We start from the raw sequence: 12047 nt of genomic DNA, 5'->3' as shown, positions 1-12047 counted from the left end.
GGGGTTGCCCCTGCCACTGCTGCTGGTCCACCGGCTCCCGGTGAGATGATCTGACCTATGAGCGGGACCTATGACGGGGCCGTGACCTATATGAAGACCTGGCCGATGCCACCGACTCAGCCTCCGACTCCAAAGAGTACTCTGATGCTGACCAGGGAGGGGCCGATGAAGCCTGCACCCTTCGCTGGGCTGCCATGGCCGATGGCTTGCTCCTGTGCATCACACGTGGTGCCGGTGGGGGCATGAGTGGAGGTCTTTGCTGCGGCGGTACCGTGCCCAGCTGCATCTGATAGGCAGGTACATAACCCTCCAGTGCCGTCATGTGCAGCGGCGCCGCGCCCTGCTGCTGCGCTCCCAAGGTGTAAGCAGGGATCAGTGCCGGGAGAGGCATCAGTGTCGGTGCCGTGCGGAGCACCTGCTGCGGCACCGTAGATGGCGCATAGTACGGTGCGGGGCCCTGCACTGCCCAGTGGGCCGTCTGCAGCACCGGACCCTGCATCGGTGCCATCGGCGCCGCAAGCGCACTCGCTCCCGGTGCCGCTGCCGTCGGGAAGGGGCTCGGGGTCGGTGCCAGCGTTCGTCCCGGCTCTGGTGCCGGTGTTCTTCCCGGCACAGGGAAAATCTGCTGCTGCTGGGCCGAGGCCTGCCCTTCGCCCAGAGGGTCCCACGACCGGGCCATAGCCTGCTGGGGGGCACTTAAGGGTGGTGCTGGCGCGGTCCACTCCTGCGGCACCGGGCCCTCCCCTTCATCCACAGCCATGTGAACGAGGTCCCGGGCCGCCTCAAAAGTTTCTGGGGTGGAGGGCCAACGGACCTCTCCTAGCCCCACAGGCTGCCCCGGGCCCTTGCCCCTGTCCGGGCTACGCCTCTTTTTGGGGGACTTAGAAGAAAGGTGCCCCTCCTTAGGGCGCACCTTCTGGGCACTCCTCTCTACCGAGCGTCCCCTCAAGCTCTTGGGAGGCCCTCGGCACCAGGGACTGCGATCTGTGCCTTGGTGCCGTGCTGACCGATGGGGGTGCCGCCGACGGTGTGCTGCGGGCAGAGTGAGGCCGCTCCTCGCTCTGAGGCTGCAGTGCCGACTCCATTAGCAGGAGTTTCAGCTGGGAGTCCCTTTGGTCCGGGGCTTAAAGCTCTTACAGATAGAGCAGCTTTCAGCTCGATGGGCCTCACCCAGACGCTTTAGGCAGTCGGAGTGGGGATCTCCGCAGGGCATAGGTTTGGAGCAGGAAGCACAGGGTTTAAAGCCCTGGGACCCTGGCATGCCCTCCCCTTACGGGAGGGTTCCACTGCTCCCCTATCTAACTAAATACTTAACTAGATAAAAACTTCCAACTAGAACTATAATACAACAGATAAGAAATAAGCTGCTAAGAGATAGGCTATCAGCCTGAAGCATGCTCCAGCTACCATCACGGGCGGTAAGAAGGAACTGAGGAGGTGGGAGGGCCAGCAGGGGTATATATGCACCAGTATACCAGCACCACTCCAGGGGGCTCCCTGCTGGCCCTATGGATACTGCTAAGGGAAAAAAGCTCCGGAATCCATGCACGCGACGCGCGTACACCTAATCAGAATGGACATGAGCAAGCACTCGAAGAAAAAGTTATTGTTGCTAAACCACATGTAGAATTCTTCCATTTTTGGAGATAAATTTGTGAACTGGAGGAGGATTTCCTAAATTCTCTCAGGACTGTCTGGGACAAGTGGGAGTTTCTTTGGGTAGAAGCGAAAGCAAAAAGAGATCCACTTTCAGGTTCCCAGTCTCCAGAAGGTTGCATGACCTAATCATTTGGATCCTGCTTTTTTATGACTGGATTCTATATTGGTCTCTACAAGATGTAACTATGGGGCAAATGTGGTGTTTGGTGCACCGATACCAGAGTTTCTCCGCTTTTGTACAAATGGTTACAAAGCAGATTCCCTTCTTGTTTATGTACTACATGGACATTAGGGTCTGTATCACTAGGTTTTGATGTAGAGGCAGCTGGGACCTGAGCCTAACTTCCCTGAGTTTCAGAAAGCAGATGTGGAGCTTTGCATCCCTGGTATTACAATTGCCATGCACTTTTAGTTCTTGGCAATGCCCTTCCCAGACCACACTGGAGGCATCTATAGGAGCAGGAGGGGTTGAAGGTACTCAAAATGAATTCCTTTTAATATAAATGTTCTTGATTTCCCACTACTAGTTGCAGAAGCTGTTAGTCTGCTCAACTTGGCTGCATTTCAGATATGTTGCTGACACACCCAGTAATGTAGTGGCCTCACACATAAGCAGTCACACAAGGAGAAAAAAGTTGGATATACTGAGACCCATCAGCCTAAAAAATTGGTGGGTTAATTCAGATTGGTCATGAACTGGCAATGCTTCTACATTTTATTAGATGTGAGAATATGAACCTGGTGCAAACTCCATTTTGAATTAGGGATGCAAGTGTAGAGCTATTTAAATGGGTAACTGATAAGAAGTTGTTACTCACCTTATGCAGTAATGATGGTTCTTCGAAATGCATGTCCTGTGGGGGCTCCACTGTAGGTGTCAGGCTTGTCCCGGCGCTGCAGATCGGAGATCTTTTCAGCCATAGTCCGCCGGACCGTGCACGCGCAAAGCGCATCTCATGCCTTTTTGTGCCGTTTGTGTGTGCGCGGTCTGGCTCCTGCCAGTTGCGCCTGATCCTCTTGTTCTGAAAGACATAAGAGATACTCCAAAGAGGGGAGGAGGGCGGGTCGTGGAGCACCCATGGGGGACACATCTCGAAGAACCATCGTTACTGCACAAGGTGAGTAACTTCTTCACGCAGTGTCCAGTGGATGCTCCACTGTAGGTGAATTTACAGCAGTAGCCCCTGTAATAGAGGAGCGATTCGGAGCTATCATGCGGTAACCATGGAGAGCACCACTGATGCCACTGCCGCATGTAGTATGAGAAGGTTTGATATGACACAGCGTCTTGTGAAGGTAAAGTCCGAAGACCGAGTAGCGGCCCTGCAAATGTGTCTCAATGACATGCCTTTAAGAAAGACAGTTGATGCGACTATTGCTCGCGTTCAGTGAGATCTGGGCATTTGTGGTAGCGATCTATTTTGCAGCAAACAACATCTCTTTATGCAGTCGATGACGAGTGAGGAAATGCGTTGTGCGGACAATGGAGGTCCCATAGAACGCTCAGCAGTAAATACTAAGAGCATGTTCGATTTCCAAAAGGATCCAGTTCTTTCTATGTAAAAAGCCAACGCCCGCTTGACATCTAGGGTGTGGCGGAGTGCTTGTTCGCCAAGGAATGAGGTTTTGGGTAGAACATGAGGAGGACTGGTTCATTTATGTGAAATTGCGAGTTTACTTTAGGGAGAAAGCTTGGTTGGGGGTGTAACATGGCTCTTTGAGGGGTGAGCACTGTATAGGGAGGTGAAGCTGATAGGGCGGCCAATTCACCAACTCTTCTCGCAGAGGTTATTGAAAGTAGGAAGATAACCTTCAGAGAGAATGTGCAGGTCACATGTTGCTAGAGGTTCGAAAGGCTTGCACGTCAGAGCATTAAGGACTAATTCTAAGTCCCAAGGGTCTGCTGGTTGTGTATGATGTGGAAAAAGATTAGTCATTCCTTTCATGAATCTCTTCGTCATGGGATGTGAGAAGACTGAGTATCCGTCTGCTGAATGGCGGAAAGTAGTGATCGTAGCAATGTGTACCTTGATGGAAGCCCAGGTAAGGCCAGAGTCTTTAAGGTGTACAAGGTAGTCCAAGATTCAATGGATAGGTATGGAATAAGGGTGAGAGCACCATGAAGAAAACCGTGTCCATTTATGAAGGTAAGTAGCACATGTGGTTAATTTCCTACTATGCAAAAGAACATGTTTAACAGATTGTGAACAGATCTCTGTTTGTTGGAACCAACCAGGTACTAGGCTGTCAACGCAAGGTAATCGATCTGTGGATGAAATAAGCAGCATTGTTTCTGTGTGAGCAGGTCATGATGCCTGGACAGAGGATATGGAGGGCGAGCCAACATGCAATGAAGGTAAGGGAACCATGTTTGTTGTGGCCAGAAGGGAGCTATCAGAATCACAGTAGCTCAATCTGCAAGTATTTTCTCCAGGACTCCGGGGATTAGGGGCATGGGAGGGAATGCATATAGAAGATGGTGGCTCCAACTGTACAAGAAAGCCTTCCCTTTGGAGTTCCGCACAATCCCGACTCTCTAACAGTATTGGGGACATTTCGCATTGAGGCATGTGGCCAACAGGTCTACTGCCGGAAAACCCCAGAAGTGGAATATGGTGGAGAGTACCCCCGGATGCACTTCTCACTCGTGATTCAGGGAGAAGTGTCTGCTCAGTGCATTGGCCGTGGAATTTTGCTGGCTGGGTAGATAGTTCGCAATGAGGGAGACTTTGTGGAGGTTGCACCAGTTCCACAAACGTATTGCTTTGGCGCAAAACTATCAGGATCGAGCTCCCCCCTGCCTGTTTATGTAATATACCGTAGTCATATTGTCAGTAAAGACTCGTGTGACTTGGCCGTGGATAACAGGGAGAAAGTGCTGGCAGGCATTGTGTACCGCCCTTTGTTCTAGGAAGTTGACGTGCATCAACGATTCTTCAGGGGACCATAGGCCCTGTACCTCTTTTCGTTTCAAGTGGGAACCCCATTCGAGGAGTGATGCATCGGTAGTGAGTTGCACTGTCGGTTGGGGACAGTGGAAGGGTATGCCGGACATCAAACTTTTGGGGATAGTCCACCAAAGTTAGTGATTGTTTGACGTAAAGGGGGATTGTGACCCTCCTGTGAACGTCGTGAGTATTTGGAGTATATATTGTGGCTATTCCAGTGTTGAAGGCACTGAAAGTGTAATCTCGCGTTAAGCGACTTATGTCGTGGAAGCCATATGCCCCATGAGCTGCAGGCAGTGCAGTACAGATGTTTTGGGGCTGATAGAAAGTATTTGTATCAGGTCTTGAATTGTCTGAAACATGATCATTGGGAAGAAGGCTCATGTCTTGATCAAATCGAGCTTAGCACCAAAGAATTGTATTGATTGATGAGGCGTCATAGTTGATTTTGCAATATTGAGAATCAGACCTAATGCCTCGAAAATTGCACTCGTGGTGTTTGTGGCATGAAGCACATCTGTTGAAGAAGGTGCACTGATTAGGCAGTCGTCCAGGTAAGGGAACATCATTATACCGAGACGACGTAGGTACGCTGTGACCATTGTTAGAGTCTTGGAGAAAACTCTGGGAGCCGATGAGAGACCGAAAAGACCATGTATTGGAAATGGTCTGTACTTATTTGGAAACGTAAGCATCTTCTGTGGGGCGGATGGATGGCCACATAAAAATATGCATCTTGGAGATCAAGGGACGTGAACCAGTCTCCACTGCGCTGTGCCAGGATAATTGTAGCTAGGGTGACCATTCGGAAACGTGGCTTTCAAAGGTATCTATTCAGACCTCGAAGGTCTAGTATTGGCCTCCAACCTCCTGACTTTTTCTCGGTTAAAAAGTACCAGGAATAAAAATCTCTGCCCCTGAATTCATCTGGGACTCTTTCTATTGCCCCAATGGCGAGTAGACGAATTGCTTCCTGCCTCAGCAGAGGTTCATGAGATGGGTCCCTGAACAGGGATTGGAAGGGGGGGGGGGAAGGAGGAGGTAGCGATGTGAAGGAGATGGTGTAACCTAGCTCGATGGTTTGAAAAACCCATCTGTCGGTGGTAATATGGGCCCAACGTTGGAGAAAGGGCCTTAAACGATGGTGGAATAAAGTGTCCGCGGCACAGGTGAGGTCCTTGAGCAGTATGGGTCTCAATCCCTCGACTGAAGCTGGCCAGATGCTTTCGGTAGGGGTCATCTCCTCTGTTGGCACTGTTTGTTCTGTTGCTGGTCCTGGTGTCTATATGAAGGCATTTGTTGGGGGAATGGTCTTTGCCTTTCATATGGGGTATACCTCTTCCACTGGCACGGCGGTGTGTACATCCCCAGGGTCTTAAATGAGGTTCTGGAGTCCTTTCCAGAGTGGAGAATTTGATCTGTTTTCTTGGAAAAAGAGACTGCCTGTCAAATGGGAGATCCTCAGCTTTTGACAGGAAGTCTTTGGGGACAGATGCCTGTTGCAGCCACGACCCTCTGTGCATAACAACAGAGGTGGCTGTGGTGCACGCTGCAGTGTCCGCTGTATCCAGGGCTATGTGCAGAGCCGTTCTAGAGGCTGCATAGCCCTCCTGGACGACTGCCTTTAGAACACCCCTCTTGGTATCGGGTAAGTGTTCCAGAAGTGGGATGAGCTTCGCATAACTGTCGAAGTTATAGTTGGCAAGTAGTGCTGCGTAATTAGCCATACGCAAGATCAACATCACCAAAGAATATATCTTTCGGCCGAACAAGTCTAAGCGCTTGTTGTCCCTATCTGCAGCACTGGATTTGTGCTGAGGAGCCTTTGCCTTCTGTTGAACTGCATCAACCACCAGTGAATTTGGTTGCGGATGAGTTAAAAAAAAAAAAACCACACTCCATCCCCTTCAATGGGACAAAGTACTTCTTGTCTGTCTTTGTTGGTAGCCGGAGTCGAGGCTGGTACTTGCCATATATGATCCGCTATTTCTAGGATGGCGTCATCTAGCGGTAATGAAATTTTGGCTTGAGGTTTCGTAGCAAGTGATGTTGCTTTTGCTGTACTTCGCTGAGCTGTGCACACTGATTGTCAGCCACCCTCTTAAAGATGTAGGTCATCTGAGGGGGAAGCGTCACCCTGGAAGACCACATCATCTGGATATGTTGATTGGTCAGTGGGTGACTGACCCTGCAGACTTTCCTGTTCAAGAGGCGGTTGCTGCTGCTGTTGGATGTGCGACATGGCTGGGCCGCGGAATACCAGATGAAGTTGGTGGCCTTGTTGAAGATGGTACAAACGATCTTCGGCAGGCAAGGAACGAGAGCAGTGTGGTGATGGTGACAATGTGTCCCGGCAAGGTATGATCTAGGAGATCTCGACCTGCCTCTGGAATGCATAGAAGGAGCCAGTGAGCGTCAGTATTCGTAGCGGTAGTGAGATGGAGGTTGTGGAGAACGATAAGTTCTACGTGAGTGCCTAGGTGAATGCCTTGAATGGGGCCGAGAAGGCAAGGGTGGCTGTGGCAAAAAGCGCCTGTGGTCCAGGCTGGGAGAAAGAGTAGGCAGTTTACGTGCTTTTTGATGGCTGGTTGTATGCGTCGGGAATTGCTCCAGTGAGGATGAGGCCGGAGTGGCGATTCTCGTAGTGGCAGGGTGTCGTACTTCATACGTGGTTGGTTCCCCTGCTGACATCTCGCCCAACGGCGCCAGGTGCACACTCGGTGCGAATGGCGTCGGTGCGGAAATGATAGATGGTGCCGTCCATGCGGTGGTTATGGAAGAGGCAGCCAACACCAGAGAGCGCCTTGCCACCATAGGTGGAGTCGGTGCTGAACAGGGCACCGGCCGTACAGTTGGGATGGTAGAACCCAATATCGAGGGGTTTGGTGCCGACGTGCTTTGGCCCTGTTTACGCTTCTCGGGGCTGCATATAGCGGACGTGCCCAAAGTGCCTGGTTTGCCCCCGATGCTGACACGCGAAGGGGGTAAAGACCGGGAAGCGGATGGTCTTTACTTCATCTTCTTAAAAGACGTTGGGTGCTCAGTTGGGGGCCCCGAGTGTCACTACTGTGTGTTTGCAATGCTCTGTCAAAGAGGAGCATTTTTAGATGCTCCTGTCCCTCCTGGCTTGCACAGTCTCTCCCGGCTCGTGCTGTAAGTTTGAAGCAGTGGGGACATTTTTATGGTATATAGCCTTCTCTGAGGCACCTTATGCAGAGAGTGTGCCCGTTGGAATCGGGCATTGCCTCCCGGCATACACCTCACTTTTTAAAGCCGGGTGATTCAGGCATGGTTGTTCTCATCGTCCGAGACGACTATACTAACTATACTATTTACAATAAAAAGATTTTTTTTAAAATAAGATCTAACTATAACTGTGAAACAAAGACTATGAGTAATTACTAACTAACAACTAACTACTGAATAACTATTTCTCTCTCTCAATCTAGACAGGAATCTGAAGACAGAGTGTTCACTCCGTCCGCAGCCAAGGATGGTCAGGAGGAACTGGCGAGAGCCGGACTAGGCGTGCACAAACGGCACGAAAAGGCACAAGATGCGCTTCACGCATGTGCGGTCCGGTGGACTACGGCTGAAAAGATCTCCAATCTGTGGTGCCAGGACAAGCCTGACACCTACAGTGGAGCACCCATGGGACACTGCTCGAAGTAGAAGCTCAGTTACCCAAACGATTGCATGTGGCTCCAAGGCCTGGCTCCTGGGAAGCCAGCTGCCGCCCCGTCGTGCTGCTTATGTATCAGGGCAGCAGCTGACTCCCTAGCAGCAGACAGGAGCTGGATTAAAAGCGAGCTCCGAGCATGCACCAACTCCCAGGGAACTGGCTATTACCCCACACCTAAATGCTGAAATTTTGAAGGATTACATGGTTAGCCAATACACACATTTTAAACATCCCTATTTTGAATGTGGAGCCTTCTCTATGCTCTATGGTCCGTTTTCCTCCATGTCAGGTTGAAAATTCCACAGGTTGGTGGCAAAAGAACAGATGATAGAGGACTTAATTTCTCAGTTGCTGGAAATTTGTCTAGACAGTACTGGTCCTTGCTCAGAAGAACTACTGTAGATGTGGAAAAGCCACCTTGACAATAAGGTGTACCTGATAGGGACTTGTGTTCATGTGGGTAAACTGACAACAGCATCACCTGATAAAAGGGACTGAAGATTTTAAAAGGGCAGAAGCAGGTCTGTTTGGAGACATTGTACGTGAGGGACAGACTACACACCAAACAGCTTGCATGAAGCAGGGAACACCCTGCTTACCTGAATTTCTGGACATTAATGGTGTGTCCATTACCACCAAGAAAAAAAAAATATCTAAAAATAGTCAGGCACATTGCCTTTTCAAATGTTTATGGTTTTGCATGCTCTATACCATCTTACGTGTCACATGATTAGGTATACAAAAAGCAAAAGCTGTTAGATTGTAAAAAGTTTGTGCATTGGCTGCTTCAACTATGCTCGGAGAGAGTGACTGTACATTAGAAACTTCATATCTTTTGGGTGTAATTCTAAGAGGCATGTGTTTAAGTATCTGTAGTATCTCAAGGGTCAGTGATGGTACTGGAGACCTCCAGCAGGAGGGCTGAAGAACCTTGTTTCAAAGAGGCAGTGAATAACTTGTGAAATATTTAAACAAAAACACAACCTACCTGGACTTTTAGTATGTCCAAGAGGGAATCAGGAGGTTCCACCACCGTAGCGTCTCTTGGTAAATTGGGGAGCATGTGGAACGTGAAGCTTCTTAAAAATGTCTATAGTCACAGGTGGCAACAGTGATGGCCCCAGTAAGGGAATACCCATCATTCACATGGAAAATGTCAATCCCCACATCAGTCACTATTGTAGGACCACGTAACAGTTGGGGGAATGTACTGCTGGGAAATTAGCTCACCTTGTACTCAAGTCAATGCTGAAAGCTCTGTTAACAGTGTTGGTGCTGATGAAGCATCCCATCAGCACCAGGGTTAGATGTATGGGGCTAGACATTCAATGAAAGAAGTAAAACAAATATTATGTGACACCACATTAACAACTGCAAATGACCCTGTATAAGATCACACTAGGGTCCCTGACATGTGGTGGGCTACTGTAAATCAAAATCCAATGTAACATTGGCATGGGGCCCTCAGTTACCATCCCAGGCTGCTCAAAAGGGAATTTCTGAGCCAGTCTCAGAACAATATAACCTCAGAGAAGGGGCAACTGCATGTAAGTTAAGAGATGTAAATATTGATCAAAACAGTTAACCGGTTAAATAATTAAAATTATATTTAACCACTTAACTGTTGGTGGCCCAGCACTGAGCAGCCAGGGCAGGGGTCTCACTAGGATTGTAGGAAGGCACAGCAGGTGCCACTGCAGCATGGATAGGGGCCACCTGCCCCTGCCAGGGCTACAGTGGCGCAGACAGAAAGGTCCCTAGGGATTCTCAAGTACAATCACCTCTTAAGAAACTAGCATCAACTGATTGTACTCTAAGAGCTACAGTGCCAGGAGATGGCATTGTTCCAGCCTGGTTAGTACTGAAGAACTCAGCACCAAAGAACCCAATCAACAGCAGGAACATCTCTTTTTCTTTGGTACCACCTTCATGGTACAATTTTCTTTGCTCCTCTCTTTTAGAAAGAAGGTGTTCCAGAGATTGTTGTGGATGCTAGAAGAACAGAGGCTAACTCTGAAAGTAAGCTCAAAAGAAGCCTCAACAATAAGTTCCTGGTCACTCAGTGACAACGTAGCAGCCCAAGAGACTATGATGGCTTAGCAATGGACTCCTAAGGTTTGGCTACTGTCAAATGTCCCCAGCAGGTACCAGACCAGTTTCATGAGTGGCAAGAATCTGTAGGACTCAGCAGTTGAGGTCATGATGGACAGTGGTGCTGAAGAGGGCACTGAAGATTACCTGTCATGAACCATTTGCACCTCAGTATTCAAGAGTGTCATTCTAACCTAAACAAAGAACTTGACAGCTGGCACTCATCTTCAGAGCTCTCATGTGCCCAATAATCTTTGCAAGAATCCTTCAATGCACAGAAGAACATACATTATAAATCCAGAAGAATTTCCAAACTCCTTGCCACCTACTATACTTTACTGCCTGGCCAGCTCGTGCTGTCTCATGGTCACACACAAAAATCAGGTTGTTATACTTCCATCAAGGTGAATGTTTACAAAATTACTGCAGTGGGATGCAGCCTTTCAGGCTCATCCTCTTAGCTTTCCTTCTAAGCTTCCCCACTTGCTTCCAGTTCCTTCTATTTTTATTGTCCCAACTACACTGTTAAATTAGTGATTACCACCCAGGTGCTCATAACCACCGAAGTGTTTAATTCTGCAGCAGTATCAGTGAGAGTGCTACATATAGTGCACTGTCCCACCCCATTATTACAGTTCTTTTGGGAGTCAAGCAAATCCACTTCAAAGAAACTACTGGATTCTCTTGTGCAATGTGAGTTACAGTAAGCCACACAAGAGCTGAAATGCATGCCTTAATCAGCTCCACTGATTATTCCTTTGAGGTTCATGAAAACCAGCAGAGAAGATCCTAGGCATTCATAAGCCCTGAGAGTAGAAGAACTGCAGAAACTTGCCTTTACCTTTTCGGAACAGAAATGTAAAAATAAAAGCAAAGCAATTCTACATAAAATGAAGGAAAGTAGAAGAGAGTCAGCAACAGTTATTCCTCTCCCCAAAAAGCCAGAGGAGGGAAAAAATCCATACAAAAATGGACTTAAGAGATATGTGCTGCGTATCTAATAAACCTTAGTAATCAGTCCATAGATTAGACATATGAATTTTCCCCTCACCCTCCAAATAAAGCCCACCAACTAGGACAGAAATAGTACTATTCCTAGAGCCCTGCAAATCCACATATATCTGCTTTATATATTTTGGTATAAAGCTCATTTTTGCAGATCTGAATGCAGATAGAAGTTTTATATCTAGAACCCTGCAAATTTGCAGATACCTGCAGATATCACAACCACATAAGTGAAGACAGATATCTGCAGCTCATTTTTGAAGATACAGATACGGATATAAATTTTGTATCCATGCAGGATTCTAGCTATTCCATTTTCAGAAACCCTCTCTGACAGGAAATTGTGATTAAAGTTGATCAAGCTGACTTTTTTTATTGACTGGAGTATAACAGAAATAGTAGTATTTAAAACATAAGTTACGCAAGCATTCTACAAAAAAAGCTAGACTAAAAAAAAATTCCTTCCACTTCATTTGTTCCACTTCATTGTAAGCATTTCAGTACATGAACAGTCACTTTTGTGAGTTTGTACAACAGTACAGTGGTGCTCTTTTCTTGATTTGTCCCTATTCTCTCAATACAATTTACTATAACAAAAAATGTGCAGACCCAGCTACAAGGTATCAGCTAATGTAAGTTGTTTTACTACTATAGTCAAGAAA

At 48.1% G+C, this 12047-nt stretch overlaps 1 protein-coding gene across 3 annotated transcripts in view; it reads right to left on the bottom strand.

The window, feature by feature from the left end:
* Positions 1–12047, bottom strand: part of TNPO1 (transportin 1) — a 208201-nt gene that overhangs the window by 102659 nt on the left and 93495 nt on the right. The window lies entirely within an intron of this gene.

The sequence above is a fragment of the Pelodiscus sinensis genome, chromosome 6, assembly GCF_049634645.1.
Source record: "Pelodiscus sinensis isolate JC-2024 chromosome 6, ASM4963464v1, whole genome shotgun sequence".
NCBI classification, from domain to species: domain Eukaryota; kingdom Metazoa; phylum Chordata; order Testudines; family Trionychidae; genus Pelodiscus; species Pelodiscus sinensis.
The sequence above is the reverse complement of the archived record's forward strand: the minus strand, read 5'-3'. Positions and strand labels throughout refer to the sequence as shown.